This window comes from Eumetopias jubatus, unplaced genomic scaffold (genome assembly GCF_037043125.1).
Source record: "Eumetopias jubatus isolate StellerSeaLion01/CBP00866 unplaced genomic scaffold, mEumJub1_p1.0 scaffold_10, whole genome shotgun sequence".
In the NCBI taxonomy this organism is placed as follows: domain Eukaryota; kingdom Metazoa; phylum Chordata; class Mammalia; order Carnivora; family Otariidae; genus Eumetopias; species Eumetopias jubatus.
This window is the reverse complement of record NW_028274816.1, coordinates 75914348-75929335: the sequence shown is the minus strand read 5'-3', so window position 1 is coordinate 75929335 and position 14988 is coordinate 75914348. Positions and strand designations below refer to the sequence as shown.

At 49.5% G+C, this 14988-nt stretch overlaps 1 protein-coding gene across 2 annotated transcripts in view; it reads right to left on the bottom strand.

The window, feature by feature from the left end:
• GAS7 (growth arrest specific 7) overlaps nt 1–14988 on the bottom strand; it is a 192731-nt gene that overhangs the window by 150740 nt on the left and 27003 nt on the right. The window lies entirely within an intron of this gene.

Sequence of the window (14988 nt, the reverse complement as noted above, 5' to 3'; positions counted from 1 at the left end):
TAGTTGCCGTAGAACCCAGCCACCGAGTCCGTGACCTTCAACCCCAGCCCCTCTGCACACATACACACGTACGAGGACACACGCGGACGATGGCCACCTGTCATCAAAGGCTGTCCACGGAGCCGTGGCCCGGACTCCACCCGGCATCGCATTCCAAGGAACATCACTCGGGCAACCCAAAATTATTTAAAAGCTATTTAAATTTTTGGGTTTTTTTTTTTTAAGATTTTTTACTTTTAAGTCACCTCTACACCCAACATGGGGCTCCAACTCACAACCCCCTGAGGTCAAGAGCCAGCCAGGTGGCCCAAAGGGGATTGGATCTTTAAAGTCTCTTTAAAAGGGGGGGTGGCAAAATCTTTAAAAAATAAAAATAAATTAAAAAAAATTTTTTAAAGATTTTATTTATTTATTTGACAGAGAAAGAGATAGCAAGAGCAGGAACACAAGCAGAGGGAGAGAGAGGGAGAAGCAGGCTTCCCGCGGAGCAGGGAGCCCGATGCGGGGCTCGATCCCAGGACCCTGGGATCATGACCTGAGCCAAAGGCAGACGCTTAACGACTGTTAAAAAATTTTTTAAAAGGGGGGGAAATGGCAGGGATGCCTGGGTGGCTCAGTCAAGTAAGCCTCTGCCTTCGGCTCAGGTCATAATCTTGAGGTCCTGGGATGGAGTCCCACACATCGGGCTCCCTGCTCTGCGGAAAGCCTGCTTCTCCCTCTCCCACTCCCCCTGCCTGTGTTCCCTCTCTCACTGTGTCTCTCTGTCAAATAAATAAATAAATAAAATCTTTAAAAAAAATAAATGAAAAATAAAACTCGCCTTCCAGACTGCTCCAACTTTAAACCTCTGCCCATTACTCAGATTGGCTCCCCAAAGGGAAGGCTCCCCAGACCCTGAGCCAGCCAGAGAGATTTCTCCTGGACTACTAAAGGCAGGCGAGGCGGTAGTTATGAGCACCCCATCACGCCCTCTTGGCTTACGCTTGTTTGTGCTCCTGATTCCGCTGGTTAGTGTTATTTTTAACGTGTGCTTTCCTGTCTTCACGTGGAGGAAACAATCTCGCCTTTTTCTCTCCTTTGCACCCACAAGCTCTGCTACCACCTTCTGAGCTCTGTGCTCTGCAAGCAGGCAGGCCTCAGAGCTGCAGGGGTGGGGGGAAGGGGGAAGCATGGTGACGGGATGCCCACCAGCCCCAGTGGGGAATCTGCACTGCTCGGAGCCAGATGCCAAAGAAGCTCCGGGAAGGAACTAGATTTTCAGCATTCGATCCAAGGGAAGAAGAGTAGCAGGAAACAGCAGGGAAGACCCGAAGCCCGAAGAGGGAGAGAAGAGACTTTTTCCAGATCCGAGTTGGAGTAGTTGAGAGCACAAGGGTATAAATGAGCAACTTGCGCCCCCCCCACCACACACACACACCCGGAGCACGTGGGTGGGTCCCACCTCATGAGAACACAAAGGGCTGTCTGAGGGAGGACGAGACGCCCTGAATTAAAGCAAATGCCTCCCAAATGTTGTCTGTCTTTTATTAATGAATCACGGTATCACCCATGGCCAAGTATTCCGTGACTAACACCGACTCTTAAGGGGGTGGTGCAGGGCTCGATGACCCTCGGGGACAGGGGGCATGAGGGGAGCTGCCCCTCTGTGGGGCCTGCGTTCCTGGCCGGGCCCCAGAGCGGAATTTCTCCCGCGGACATCCAAACCCAGCCATCGGTGTGGAGACATGCTGGGAGTCCTCAGTTTCCCCCAACTCAGCGCCCCAAACTATCATGAGGGTGGCAGACACATTTTCTTCTGGCAGGAAGAGCCAAGTAGCTGTTCCTACAGGAGACGTGCAACTCATCAGCACACTCCACCAGCCCCTTCTTCAAACTGGACCCCATATCCGATACTTCCCACCATATATCCTGCTATCATCTCCGACTGGACCACCATGCCCTCGGTTCGGCCTGTCTCCACCCATCACCAGCTTCTATCCACTCTCCACAGGCAGCCAGAGTGATCGATTTAGGATGGAAAAAGAGGTCCTGCATGACCTGACCCTCCTCAACCTCTCAGACCTCAAACTTTCCCTCCCCTCCTGCCTGCTCACCCAATGCAAGCTGCGTTGGCATTCCTGTTGTACCTCAAGGCCTTTGCACATGCCATCCCTCTGCACAGAACAGCCTTCCCCCAGACCTCTATCCGGCTCATTCCCTCCTCTGCTCAAACGTCATTTCAGTGAGGTCTTCTCTGACCGCCCCACTTACAAGTAAGCCTCCCCAGACCCTTCCTCACACTCCCTCCCTCTCCCTGCTTTATCGACCTTTCCAGTGTTTGTCTGTTTGTTGGAATGTAAGCTCTACTGTGCAGGGAATTGGTCTACTTTGTTCACTGCTGTGTTCCCAGTGTCTGGAACAATTCCTAGCACGCTGCAGTTGCTCAATTAATATTTGTTGGCCGAATGAGTGAATGCAAAACGAATTGTTGGTTGACGGTGGTCCATGCGATCACGATTTTTACACTTTTCTCATGGTTCTTTTAGAGATGGGAAAGCATTTAAATCAATGTGGGGAAGGGACTACAGATTCATTGTTATCCTTCCAACTCAGTGGTAGGAAAGGAAAGCATAACTATGCCCATTTTACAGGTAAGAAAACAGAGGTGTGGGACACTATTAAGGGGGAAATGAAACATACTGCCTTGTCCAAGGTCAAATTCATAATCAAAAACCAAGCTAGGGGCGCCTGGGTGGCTTAGTCGGTTAAGCGTCTGCCTTCGTCTCAGGTCATGATCCCACGGTCCTGTGATTGAGCCCCACATCGGGCTCCCTGCTCAGTGGGGAGCCTTCTCCTCCCTCTCCCTCTGCTGCTCCCCCTGCTTGTGCTCTCTCTCTCTCTAATAAATAAATAAAATCTTAAAAAAAAAAAAAAACAAGCTAGCACTAGAATCCACATTTCCAGACACTGCATCCTATGCTCTTTCTACCAAGTTGCCTCTGATGTCAACACTCTGTCCTGCTAGGAAAACTATTAATATTGGTAATCATATTATTTTTAAATTGAAACTATACATGATCATCTGGAGAGATGCTGGCAACGCATCCTTTGATAAAATCCCACATCTATTTGTAGCTTCAAAAATACCTCTCTTTGGTATTAGGACCAGCTTCGTCTTAGACTCCCCATAAGGACACAGAAAAACACCCATAAAAAGGATATTAAAATGCAAAATAGAAAATACCCATGCTATCTAAAACCAACAGCCAGTATCAGAGCTAGGAGGAAACCCCAGAGGGATTCCCATTAAAGATGGAACATGACTATTAACATCCTTCTGGAACCATAGATCATCAATAACCAATTTTAAAACATAATTAAATTTTATTCACAATAACAAGAAGGAAGATCAACTTCCTGGGAATGAACTTGATGCAGGGACTACACGAGAAGCCATTTATTGAGGAGATAAAGTGAGACTTAATTATCTGGAGATATTATGCTCCTGGGTAGCGTCAAGAACTACAGAAGTCTGAGATTTCTTACCCTCCATCCAGAAGCAAAGTGGGGCCCTTGGCATCCGTTAATAACCCTCCACAGAGAGGGTATTGGCATCATTATTCCCCCCCTTCACGGAAGAGGCACAGATCAGTTTCCTTAAATTTAGGTCATTCTGACGCCCCAGGCTGCTCTCTTCCCACCTCCTGGCAGTGTGATGGACTTCTAAGGTGTCAGCCTGCCCAGACTGAACGTCAGTTGCCAGAGCACATTTTCTCGAATGTTCTGGGTCAGGGTGCACCATAGGAAGATTCTGGAGGATTCTGGAGGGCAAAAGTAGCTCACGCATGCTGTGGCTGACCTGCCCCAGACGCTCCTCCGGCTTCTCTGACTCAGGGGCCAAGTGTGTGCGGCTCACTCCGTGACCAAGGGCCTTGGCTTCTTCAGGACACCCGTACCACCAAGGTCAGAGGCAACTTTAATCCATTCCCGCTGGTCTCCGGCTCATGATCCTCCCTTCCTCACTCTGCCTGCCCTGTGGGCTTCGAGCTCCAGCATCGGATGTGGAGACAACAGCCTAAGACCAATTCCCCAGGGCGCCTGGGTGGCTCAGTCATTAAGCGTCTGCCTTCGGCTCAGGTCATGATCTCAGGGTCCTGGGATCGAGCCCCGCATCGGGCTCCCTGCTCGGCGGGGAAGCCTGCCTCTCCCTCTCCCACTCCCCCTGCTTGTGTTCCCTCTCTCGCTATGTCTCTCTCTGTCAAATAAATAAATAAAATCTTAAAAAAAAAAAAAGACCAATTCCCCTTAAAAACTCTCCTTAAAGGGGCGCCTGGGTGGCTCAGTCGTTAAGCGTCTGCCTTCGGCTCAGGTCATGGTCCCAGGGTCCTGGGATCGAGCCCTGCATCGGGCTCCCTGCTCGGCGGGAAGCCTGCTTCTCCCTCTCCCACTCCCCCTGCTTGTGTTCCCTCTCTCGCTGTCTCTGTCAAATAAATAAATAAAATCTTAAAAAAAAAAAAAGGTACTATCCCAAGTGGCCTTGGGCAGGCTCTCTGTGAATCCCTCCCCTTTAAAATGGATATGATAAATTCCTCCCAACACAGGGCTGTAGAGACAAATTTCTTTTAATTGTTTTAAATACGGTATAATAAACATTCATTATTTTTGTTAAGATTATCACTCTTCAGAGTAATTTTTTCACAGCTCACAGTGGTAGGTGAGCAAGTATACCCAAAGAACCAGGGACGGAGCATATTATAAAGTCATACAGGAGTCGCCAAGACAACTACTAGAACTAAAAGCAGGTTGTAACCCTTTCAAATCATCGGAAGAAACACACGCATACAATGAAGTCAGTAAAACAGACTACATAGTAAGTACACAGCAAGTTAACTATGTATTTTTATTTGTTTATTTTATTTATTTTTTAAAGATTGTATTTATTTATCTGACACACAGAGAGAGAGACAGCGAGAGAGGGAACACAAGCAGGGGGAGGGGGAGAGGGAGAAGCAGGCTTCCCGCGGAGCAGGGAGCCCGATGCGGGGCTCGATCCCAGGACCCCGGGATCCCCACCCGAGCCGAAGGCAGACGCCCCAATGGCTGAGCCACCCAGGCGCCCCTTAGCTATGTATTTTTAAAGGTTGAAACGAGAAAACCTAACATAAAATAAAAACGCTGAAGCAATCGTAATTCCTACAGAAAACGATTTCCAGAGGCACCCCCCCCCGCCCCGTGCGTTCCAAACATGTATAAATTTTACAATTTTCTAAAATCCCACGCAAACTTGATCAAGCCCTACAGTTCTGGATGCAAGCACAGGTGCAGATGAACAAATGGAGTATGTAACAGGACCTGAACTGTGAACCCCACAAAGTTCGTGTATGTGAAAGTCCTAACCCCCAGGACCTCAGGATGGGACCCTATTTGGAGGCAGGCCTTTATAAAGGGGATTAAGTCGGCACGCCTGGGTGGCTCCGTTGGTTGAGCATCTGACTCTTGATTTCGGCTCAGGTCGTGGTCTCAGGGTTGTGGGATCGAGCCTCGCATCGGGCTCCACGCTCAGCACAGAGTCCGCCTGAGATTCTCTCCCTCTGCCCCTCCCTGCCCCACATTCTCTTGCTGTCTCTCAAATAAATAAATAAATTGTCAAGAGGTAATTAAGTCAAGATGAAGTCATCAGAGTGGAGACTTCATTCAATAGGACTGGTGTCCTCACGAGAAGAGGAGCTGAGGACCCCCGGGGCACGGAGGGGAAGACACAGGAGAAGGCGGTCACTTTTGGGCCAAGGAGAGAAGCCTCAGGTGACATCAGCCCTGCCGACACTTTGACCTTGAACTTCCAACCTCCAGAAGGGAGAAGAAATAAGGGTCTTGTGGAAGACCCCCCAGTCTGTGCTACTTTGTTCTGGCCGGGCGCCGTGGACACAGTGTCCCAGGTCAAGCTGCTGAGTCTGGAGGGGAAAAGGCGCCCACGGAGCGGGGGCTCAGGCAGGGCCAGCCCCATCCCGACCCTGACCTGGCCCGGGGCTGAGGAGGTCCACACCCCAGCAGCACGGAGGACGCAGACCCGCACCCTCCTGACCCATGATCTCAGGAGACTCCTGGAGCACCAATGACAAAACAAGGGACGGGGGACGCGGGGGTGACGGGTCCCGTCTAGGCATCCTGTCTGAAGCTGAGAAATCTGCCGCTCTGTCCACCTGCGCTCCTCGCTGTTCCTAAAACAGAGCCAGGAGTGTGTCCTGCCCACAGTGGCCAAGGAGCCCACCGAAAAGAGCCCAGGAGGACAGAGGACCCCCGCGTCTTAGGGGCCACGCCCCGGGAACCAGCCCCGGGTTGGTGGGGGGGTGGACTCTGATCACAGCATGATCAAGCACAGGATGCGCGTCCGGGGGCCTGGGTCCATCAGACCAGAGTGAACAGCATGCCAAGTTGGGAGATGGGTCCAAAGCAGCCAGCCCACCTCTGCCGAACCCCTCATTCCACATAAGAAAGGATCTGGAAATCAATGTGTAAACGTACAGCAATGGGTGTTAAATTTCTAAGAAAAAATACGGTCTTTCTTGAAGCGAGAAGAGAATGGGCAGACATGAGCGGCCAGATGGCTCGCTCCTGCCTGCCTCCTGACCAGAACCTTCTAGAAACCAAACCCCATAACGGACACAGCCAGTTGGGTGAGGAAGGGGGAAAAGTACACAACAGAAGCCAATTGGTACCAAAGATCATGGGCGTTAAGGAGCACGGCTGGGCCATTTTCCACCGAGACATTGCAAGAAAAGCCGGATCCCCCAGACAGAGGGTGGACCACCGAAAGGAAACCCACAGCCCATCACTGGCGCTGCACCTCGCTCAGCTCAGGGCTGCACTCACGCTGGTGTCTGGGGCTGTCTGCCAAGGGCACGGGGACAGGAAGTGGTAAGGAATGCTCAGGTGGGCAGCCGACAGAAAGAAACCAGCTCTGTGCATCGAAGAAGCACTGGGAAGCCTGTGCATCGAAGAAGCACTGGGAAGCCTGTGTATCGAAGAAGCACTGGGAAGGCTGTGTGCGAAGAACAAGAGTCCCACCACCCCCTCATACTCCTCCGGAGCAAGTCATGCTCAGGTTAGTCTAAGTGAAAGGCGCCCAGGAAGGTCCAGGCAGCATGTAAGAGCCTCTGCTAATAAAGTGAGTTAAGGGAGGAGGCAGAAGAGGCTTGCAAGAACCCAAGGGCCTCGGGCTGTGTCAGCACTGAGGCTGAGCAGAGCCCTCGGCCTCCAGTTCCCACCTGGGCATGTCAACCCAATTGTGGCCTGATCTTCCTGGCTTGGGGAAGAGGGGCATCTGTGGGTCCTCTGTTCCTGCCATGGACAGCATCCCCCCCCCCAACCTTTGCTGAGCAGATGGAGGGGCTGGGTCAGGACTGGCAGCCAGAGGCAACGCCTGGCCATGCCTTCTGAGACCCTCCCCGCCCCCCCCCCCAGAAATGAGAGCTATCTCCTCACTTTCAAAGAGGTGTAAATCTCAGAGCAAAGTCCTGGGGCTCAGTTTAGAGGAGAGGCACATTATTCTATCTCTGTGGGAGAGCAAGAAGAACCATCTCGATGATGAGAACTTGCCCCTGCTGGTTCAAAGCCAGGGGTCTTCCTGGGAAGGGTCCAGAGCGTGAGCCCCAGGCCCTTTGAAGCAGCAGGCATTCATCACGGAAGGGACCTCAGGGACGTCTTCAGAACTGGGACAGATCTTCCTGTCTTTCTTTACAAAGCAAAAACCCTCTCAAGAGACTGGGAGTGAATTCTCCAGAGCCTTGCTCCTCAAAGAGGGGGGCCACAGACCAGCGTCACTGGGAATGTGCCAGAAATGAGGATTCCCAGGCCCTCCAGGTGCCTCTGAGGCCCGATGGGCTTCAATGCACCGTGGCTGGAAACTTATCACCTCAGTATAGAACAGTCTGGACGCATCACCGCCGAGGGGCAACGGCTCAAAAGAGCGCTCGTTTTCCTGCAGCAAGACAATAAAATGTCCTTATTTTAGGACTTTAGCTCTTCCAGAATCCATGCTCCTCTGAGCGTGCTAAACCGAGATTTACCTATTAAGTCAAGAATTTCCATAAGCACGGAGGAAGCCAAAAAACATATCCATACCTACCCAATTCACTTGAAAACATGTTAGAGTATTTTCATCAGGACAGTTCATCAGACTTGCACAAGATCCACTGGGTGGATGCGTCTGGGTTTTGGCTTATGAATAAATAGTTGTTTTCATACTTCCAGGCAAAGCCACAGCCCTGGGGTTTGGGTGTATTTTCTCGGTGGAGGAGAGATGTAGGTGTCCATGTGTTTAATCCCAGTGAAGTATAAATACACAGCTGCTTCCCCGAACTTGCAAAAACTCTCAGAGAACCTCAAATAAGTTGGTTTTTAAAAACACTCCAACAGAAGAAAACATCCCAAAAGTTTCTGTGAATGATTTTCGATCACACAGCCGAGGCTATCCACCAGTTTGGAATTTACTAGCTATTTAAAAGTAACCGGAACGTCCTTGTATTTCCTCTTACAGCCCAAAGTGAGACTCTAAGACCAGCCAAGCAGGGTATGAAACCTCATCTGCACAAACACAGAATAACAGACTTCTGAAAATATATTGGATAATTGTGTTTGTACACACGGCCATTCTTCTCTCGTGCCAAAGATCCAACTGCGAGTTTATCAAAGCATCCCAAAACCAAGCTCAAACTCTCTAATGTGATCCTTAAAAAAAAAAAAATCAGAGTAGCTTTATCTAGATTTTAAAATGAACACGGCCAAGAGCTCATAACAAAACAGGACGGAACTCCCGAGTTAAAAGATCTGAATGCTTGATCTGTCCTGAGCTAACGGCCACTTCCTAACTGGAGCAAATCACAAATCCCAAGGCTCCCGTGTCCTTGGCCATAAAATCAGGATTACGGAAGGGGTAAAGTGCCCGTCCAAGCTCACAGAGGTGCCGTGAGGGCCCATCACTCTTCGCCCAGGAGCTCATGAAACCTTGATTATTACCTACAACAGGCGTTTTTGACTGGGGAGCTTGGGAAAGAGAATCAAAATCATTTGGTTTTTGTGTTTACTAATTTTTTTATTGCGTTTTGGTGTTGGGGACAGGGGTGGCTTTGCTGGTTTCAGTTAACCTGGACGCTTCACTCCTATCCTCTCTGATGACCCTTTACTGCTGGTCAAGCATCACCGTGGAGGGGGGTGGGGGTCTCCCTCAGGGCACTGCATCCCTCAGGAGGCCTGGACGAGCCCACAAGCTAACTTCCTGCTCCAGAAGGTTCGAGAGAAGAGGGTCCATTTTTGAGGGCATACCATATCCCATCTGGTGGGATTTTAGGATACGGCAGCCAAAGAACGAAGACACAAAGGTATAGTTTTGCAGCTTCCATAAATGACATTTAAGAATTATGGGTTAGAGGCGCCTGGGTGGCTCAGTCAGTCGATTAGGCATCCAACTCTCGATCTCGGCTCAGGCCATGATCTCAGGGTCCTGAGATCGAGCCCCGTGGTACGCTCCGCACTCAGCAGGGAGTCCGCTTGGGAGCCTCTCCCTCAGTCCCTCCACCCACTCATGCTCTCTCACTCTCTCCCAAATAAATAAATCTTAAACAAACAAAAAAAAAGGAATAAGGGATTAAAGAGCTAGCACGTTTGGCAGTTCCTCAAAGAGTGAAGCACAGAGTCACCAAAATGAAAGCATGTCCACAGAAACACCTGTACACATTCACAGCAGCATTATTCATCATAATCAAAAATGAAAACAACCCAAATGGCCATCCACTGATGAATGGTAACTAAAATGTGTTCCATCCACACAATAAAACATTATTCAGCCCTAAGAAGGAACGGAGTACCAATGGATGCTCTCCCACAGATGAACCCTTGGAGACAAGAGAGCTAAGTGAAAGCAGCCAAGCACAAAAGGCCGCACAGGGTGGGATTGCATTTATAAAAAATGCCCAGAATGTAAATCCATAGCAACGGACAGTAGTAGCTTCGTGGTCCCTGGGGGTACGGGAGGGAGAATGGGGGTGACTATTCATGGGTATGGGGTTTCTTTGGGGGGAGTTGATTGTTTTCTAAAGTGAAATGCTGTAGCTTTTTTTTTTTTTTTGATGTGCCTACTACGTAAGATACCCTCTCATTTTGGGGGGGATCCCCCCAAGGTAGGTTGCTAATCTGGGAGGAAGTTACTAGTTGTCTCATAATTGGGGAGAGTCCACTTGCAGAGGAGAGCCAATTAGAGGTGAGAGATGGTGCCCTGTGCACATTATGTGAGCCCCGGGAGCCAGTCATCCCTGAACTCCACCCCGAAATATGAGCTCGTAAATTAACCTCCCTCCGCCCCCCCCCCCCCGCCCCGCCGCCTCTTCTTTTGGCTGAAACTTGTGAATTGGATTTCTGCCACTTGCAATTTAAAGTCCTGGCCCCTTTTCCCTTCCCTCCTGGAAGGCAGCGACGATCCCTCATTATTATGTGCTCGGCACTGGCTAAGGCATTCTGGCGGACTGTGGGAGGATTAACAATGGTACCCTGAGTTTCTAGAATATCTTCTTCACTTCCAAGTGAAGAATTGATTCCATATACACTTATCTCTTAACCCTTACAGCTCCCAGGATTACCAGCTTCATTTTACATATGATGAAATAAGGCCCACCCAGACGGGAGTGACTCATTCAAGGACCTGCAGCCAAGATAGGAACTGGGGTCCATTCCCCATCCCTTGGTGCCTCATACTTCACCGCACAGCGTACAAGATTGCTGGAATCACAGAAGAGAGAGATTTGATCTCTGCCTTCAAGGACCTCTCTGTCTTAGCAAATAAGACGCTTTACAACTGCCAATTGGGGGCGGTATACAACAGGTGCCTCACAGAAGTCTCCAACGGTGGAAGCAGAGGCTCGAAGAGCTGGTTGACCTGCTGGACTTCCTAGAGGCAGGCCTTGCAAGACAACTGGACATACAACTTACATACATACATAACATTTTTTTTTAAATAAGGAGCACATAATGTTTTATAAGGAAGACAAAGAAAGCCCATGAACCATGGTTCTAGATGATTTACCTGTGTTAACTCCTTCAATTCTTCCAACAATGCCATGAAGTAAGTCCCATTATTATGCCCATTTTATAGATGAGGCAACTAAGGCATTGAGAGGTGTGAGTTGCTTGCTGCAGGGGAGAGGGACCAAGCACGGATTTCAAAACCAGTCTGAGCCCCTCGGTTCCCTGTTCTTAATGACTGTATTAGGCTGCCTCTCAGAGCTACTCCAAGCCGGCTAGAAAACATGGCTAGAAAACATCCTCGTTACAGTTGAAAAGAGATGCTCAGTGCACTGCTCTAGGAAAACCCACCCTGGAGAAACATTTCATAAAAGGTAGAGCCACCGTCAACCCACCCTGGGCTGCTCACAGGAACACACACCTAGAACCCACATGATGCTTCATGCGACCCACTACTCCCAAAGCCCTACTGAGCCACTGACTCATCAAGATGATGAAACAAAACACTGAAATAAAACGGTTTCTTCTCCCTCCACTCCCCTCCCCACAACACCTTTCCTTCCCAGATACCCATGTCCTCAGGCTCTCGTCCAACTCTGCCTGAATGAGAATGCACAGGTCCTAATAAACTTATTCATACTAATGTGCAAACGGTAACTTTCAAATAGCGGTCTCTGTGACAAATGGCCAGTCTCCAAATAGAAGGGAACTCAAGCCAATGTCCTTGGCTCGTTTCCCACAGCTATCTTAACAATCAATTTGGATCATGGCTTCCCTCCCATTTTCTCTGCCCTGGTGGTACTGTCTTCTCTCCATTCCGCCCCCCCACCCCAAAACTGCTCCACTAAGTCCTTTCCAGTGTCAGAGAGACTGAAGGTTGAGCCATAAAGCAGTGGTTCTCCACTCTTAACTACACACTAGAAACAGCCGGTGAGCTTTAAAAATATGCTAATGTCTACGCCCTACCTCCAAGGCATGCTGGTTTAACTGGGGCCGCGAGCAATGGGTATTTTTTAAATAACAATCATATTAATGGTTGTCTGGTTCCTCTGTGCAGAGCATTATTCTAAAGCTTCCCTCTGTCTCTTCATTTGAACCTAAATACATTTCTGTATTTTGTCCCCCAAGGCCTGCTTCCCCATTTCCCCATCCCGCCCACACCTCTGCAACCAGTCCCTCTTTAAATCCCCAGCCACCTCGGCAATGGTTTCTTTCCCCTCCGGACCCTTATGGATCAGACACAACCACCACTGGCCAATAGGCTCTTTGGGAGGCCCAGCGGCTCGCATCGTGGGGACCGCCTCCCCCTACCCAGTAGCTCCCTCCCAAAATGACAACTGATAAGAAACAGAAAGATCAATGCAGCCATGGGCGACCCTGTCCCCCCCAAGCCTCCCCTCGAGCCCATTCTTCCTGACAAGGCCACACATGCCTGGTCACAGCATGAGACAGAGAGGACCCCAGGGAAGGAGGAGGAGGAAATCCTCGCAGTTTGCAACCCCACAGGGCTAGATCTCCGCCGGCGCCAGAGATGCTGGGGATGGGGCCTAAAGCCCTGAAATTCAAGACCCACCAACCTTGTAACTGACCAGGGAAGTCACGTTTCAAAGATCCATGTGTCACCCGCCCTGGGAACGTCCACCCTTGCTCGGGCCCCCTCGCTCCTCAATAAGAGGACGAGTCTGAGGGGAACTCCCGGAGCTCGAGCTCGGAGTCACGCGCCTTCTGGCAGGGGCTGGCCAGATCTCCCGATAAATCTGCTAATGGTGCTGAGTCCTCAGTGACAATGATGAAAAGATAAGGCTGCAAGCAACAGGCTTCAAAAGTTCACTTGCACTCCCCAGTTTGCCGATGCGCTTCTAGACAAAACAGCACCTCCTTGTTGGAAAGCCCTCTCAGGCTGTGAGTGCACGTCCCCAATTAATGGCAGGCACCCTGGAGTAATATTGTCACAGGAATACACTCTTGGGTCCCCCCACCAATCAACTGGACCCTTTCCCTCATCCCACCCCACCCCAAAATTTTAAATGTCATCCTTAGACAGGTTACAAAGACAGGAAACCCAAAGGGCCAAGAAGCATATTAAACGAATGCTCAGCATCATTGGTTACCAGGAAGATGCAAATTAAAATCACAGGGCAAGGGGCGCCTGGGTGGCTCAGTCAGTTAAGCATCCGACCCCTGATTTCAGCTTAGGTCATGATCTCGGGGCCGTGGGATCAAGCCCCACATCGTCGGGCTCCGCGTTGGGCGTGCGGTCTGCTTAAGATTCTCCCCCACCCTCTGCCCCTCCCCTCTCTCTCTTAAAAATAAATAAATAAATAAAGTCAAAGTTCATGTTTAAAAAAAAAAGGATCATGGGGTGATGTATAAATGCTGAGTCACTGTTGTACCCCTGAAACTCCTCTAACACTGTAAGGTTAACTATACTGGAATTACTATAAACGGTAAAAATTAAGAATCGATCTTCCAGCAATCTGTAGAGTTCTGGAGTTTGGGGATATTCTTTACTGGTTTGCTTTGGCGTTTTTTTTTAACTTATTTCAATTGTCCTTTTATTTGTTTGTTTATTTTTTGCCAGGAGCAAGGTTTAAGAATCATTTTTCTTTTTTTTTTTAAATATAGTTGACACACAAGGCTACGTTAGCTTCAGGAGTATGACTCAGTGATTTGATAAGTTTATACATTATACTATGTTTGCCCCGAGTGTAGTTACTTTTTGTCCTGTATGTCTCATTACAACCTTACATCAATGTTCTGGTATCACTGTATTCTTTACCCCGTGCCTTTTACTTCTGTGGCTTATTCATTCCATACATGGAAGCCTGTATCTCCCACCTCCCGCCTTCACTCATTTTGCCCCCCTCCCACCTCCTCTTTGGCAACCCACTGTCTGTTTAAAACAGACCTTAAGGGGCAACCTGGGTGGTTCAGTCGGTTCAGAGCCCGACTCTCGATTTAGGCTCAGGTCATGATCTCAGGGTCGTGAGATCAAGTCCTGCATCAGGCTCCGCACGGAGCACAGAGCACGGAGGCTGCCTGAGGTTCTCTTCCTCTGTGCCCCAACCCCACTCATGCACTCTCTCTCTCAAAAAAAAAAGAATAAAAAATAAAACAGACACGAAGTAAAACAGTTACAGGATTATACAGAGAGCTGAAAGACACCTCAAAGACCAACTGACTGACTGCCCCATTTTGCAGATGTTGGGAACTGTGCCTCAGCAAAGTTAAGAGCTACTCACCCAAGTTACCCAGCTAGTGAGGGCAAAGACAACCCAGAACCTGTGAACCCCAGCTTCTCTAGTGTTTTCTCCACTGCACATCATGGGTCCATCCTTGCCACCGGGCAAAGCCCATCAGTGTTCACAATATGGTATTCACCCCACGATGTGGAAAGTTTATGATGTAGTTGTTTTAGACAGGACCCAAGGGGTTATAAGCCCCAGAACCTGAACCAAATTGTTGTTTAAACGGTTTTTTTTTTAAGATTTTATTTATTTATTTGAGAAGAAGAGAGACAGGGGGAAGGGCAGCGAGAGGGGGTCCCCCGCTGAGCGGGCTCCATCCCTGGGAGCATGACCTGAGCAGAAGGCAGACACTTAAGTGACTGAGCCACCCAGGTGCCCCAGAACCAAACTATTTTAGACACACACACACACACACACACACAATAGAAGAATGGCAGTATTTACTGGCCTACAGGCCTACATAACTTGGGAGCTCAGGAGTGTACTGCCTTCAGGTACCGATGGATCTAGGTGCTCAAACAACATTATCTCAGTTCTGCTTTCTTTTATGCTACCTTCATTCTCAGGCACTCCCCAAGTATTAGCAAAAGCAGTCATGGCAGCTCCAAGTTTATAACCCTACTAGCTTAACAATGTCGGGGTAGGGGGGAGCAGCATGTCTTTCCCTAATGTACAGCAAAAGGTCCCAGGGAGGGGGACCAGCAGCAGTCACGTGACTGTTCCTGAATCACGGCGGCCAGGGCACGGA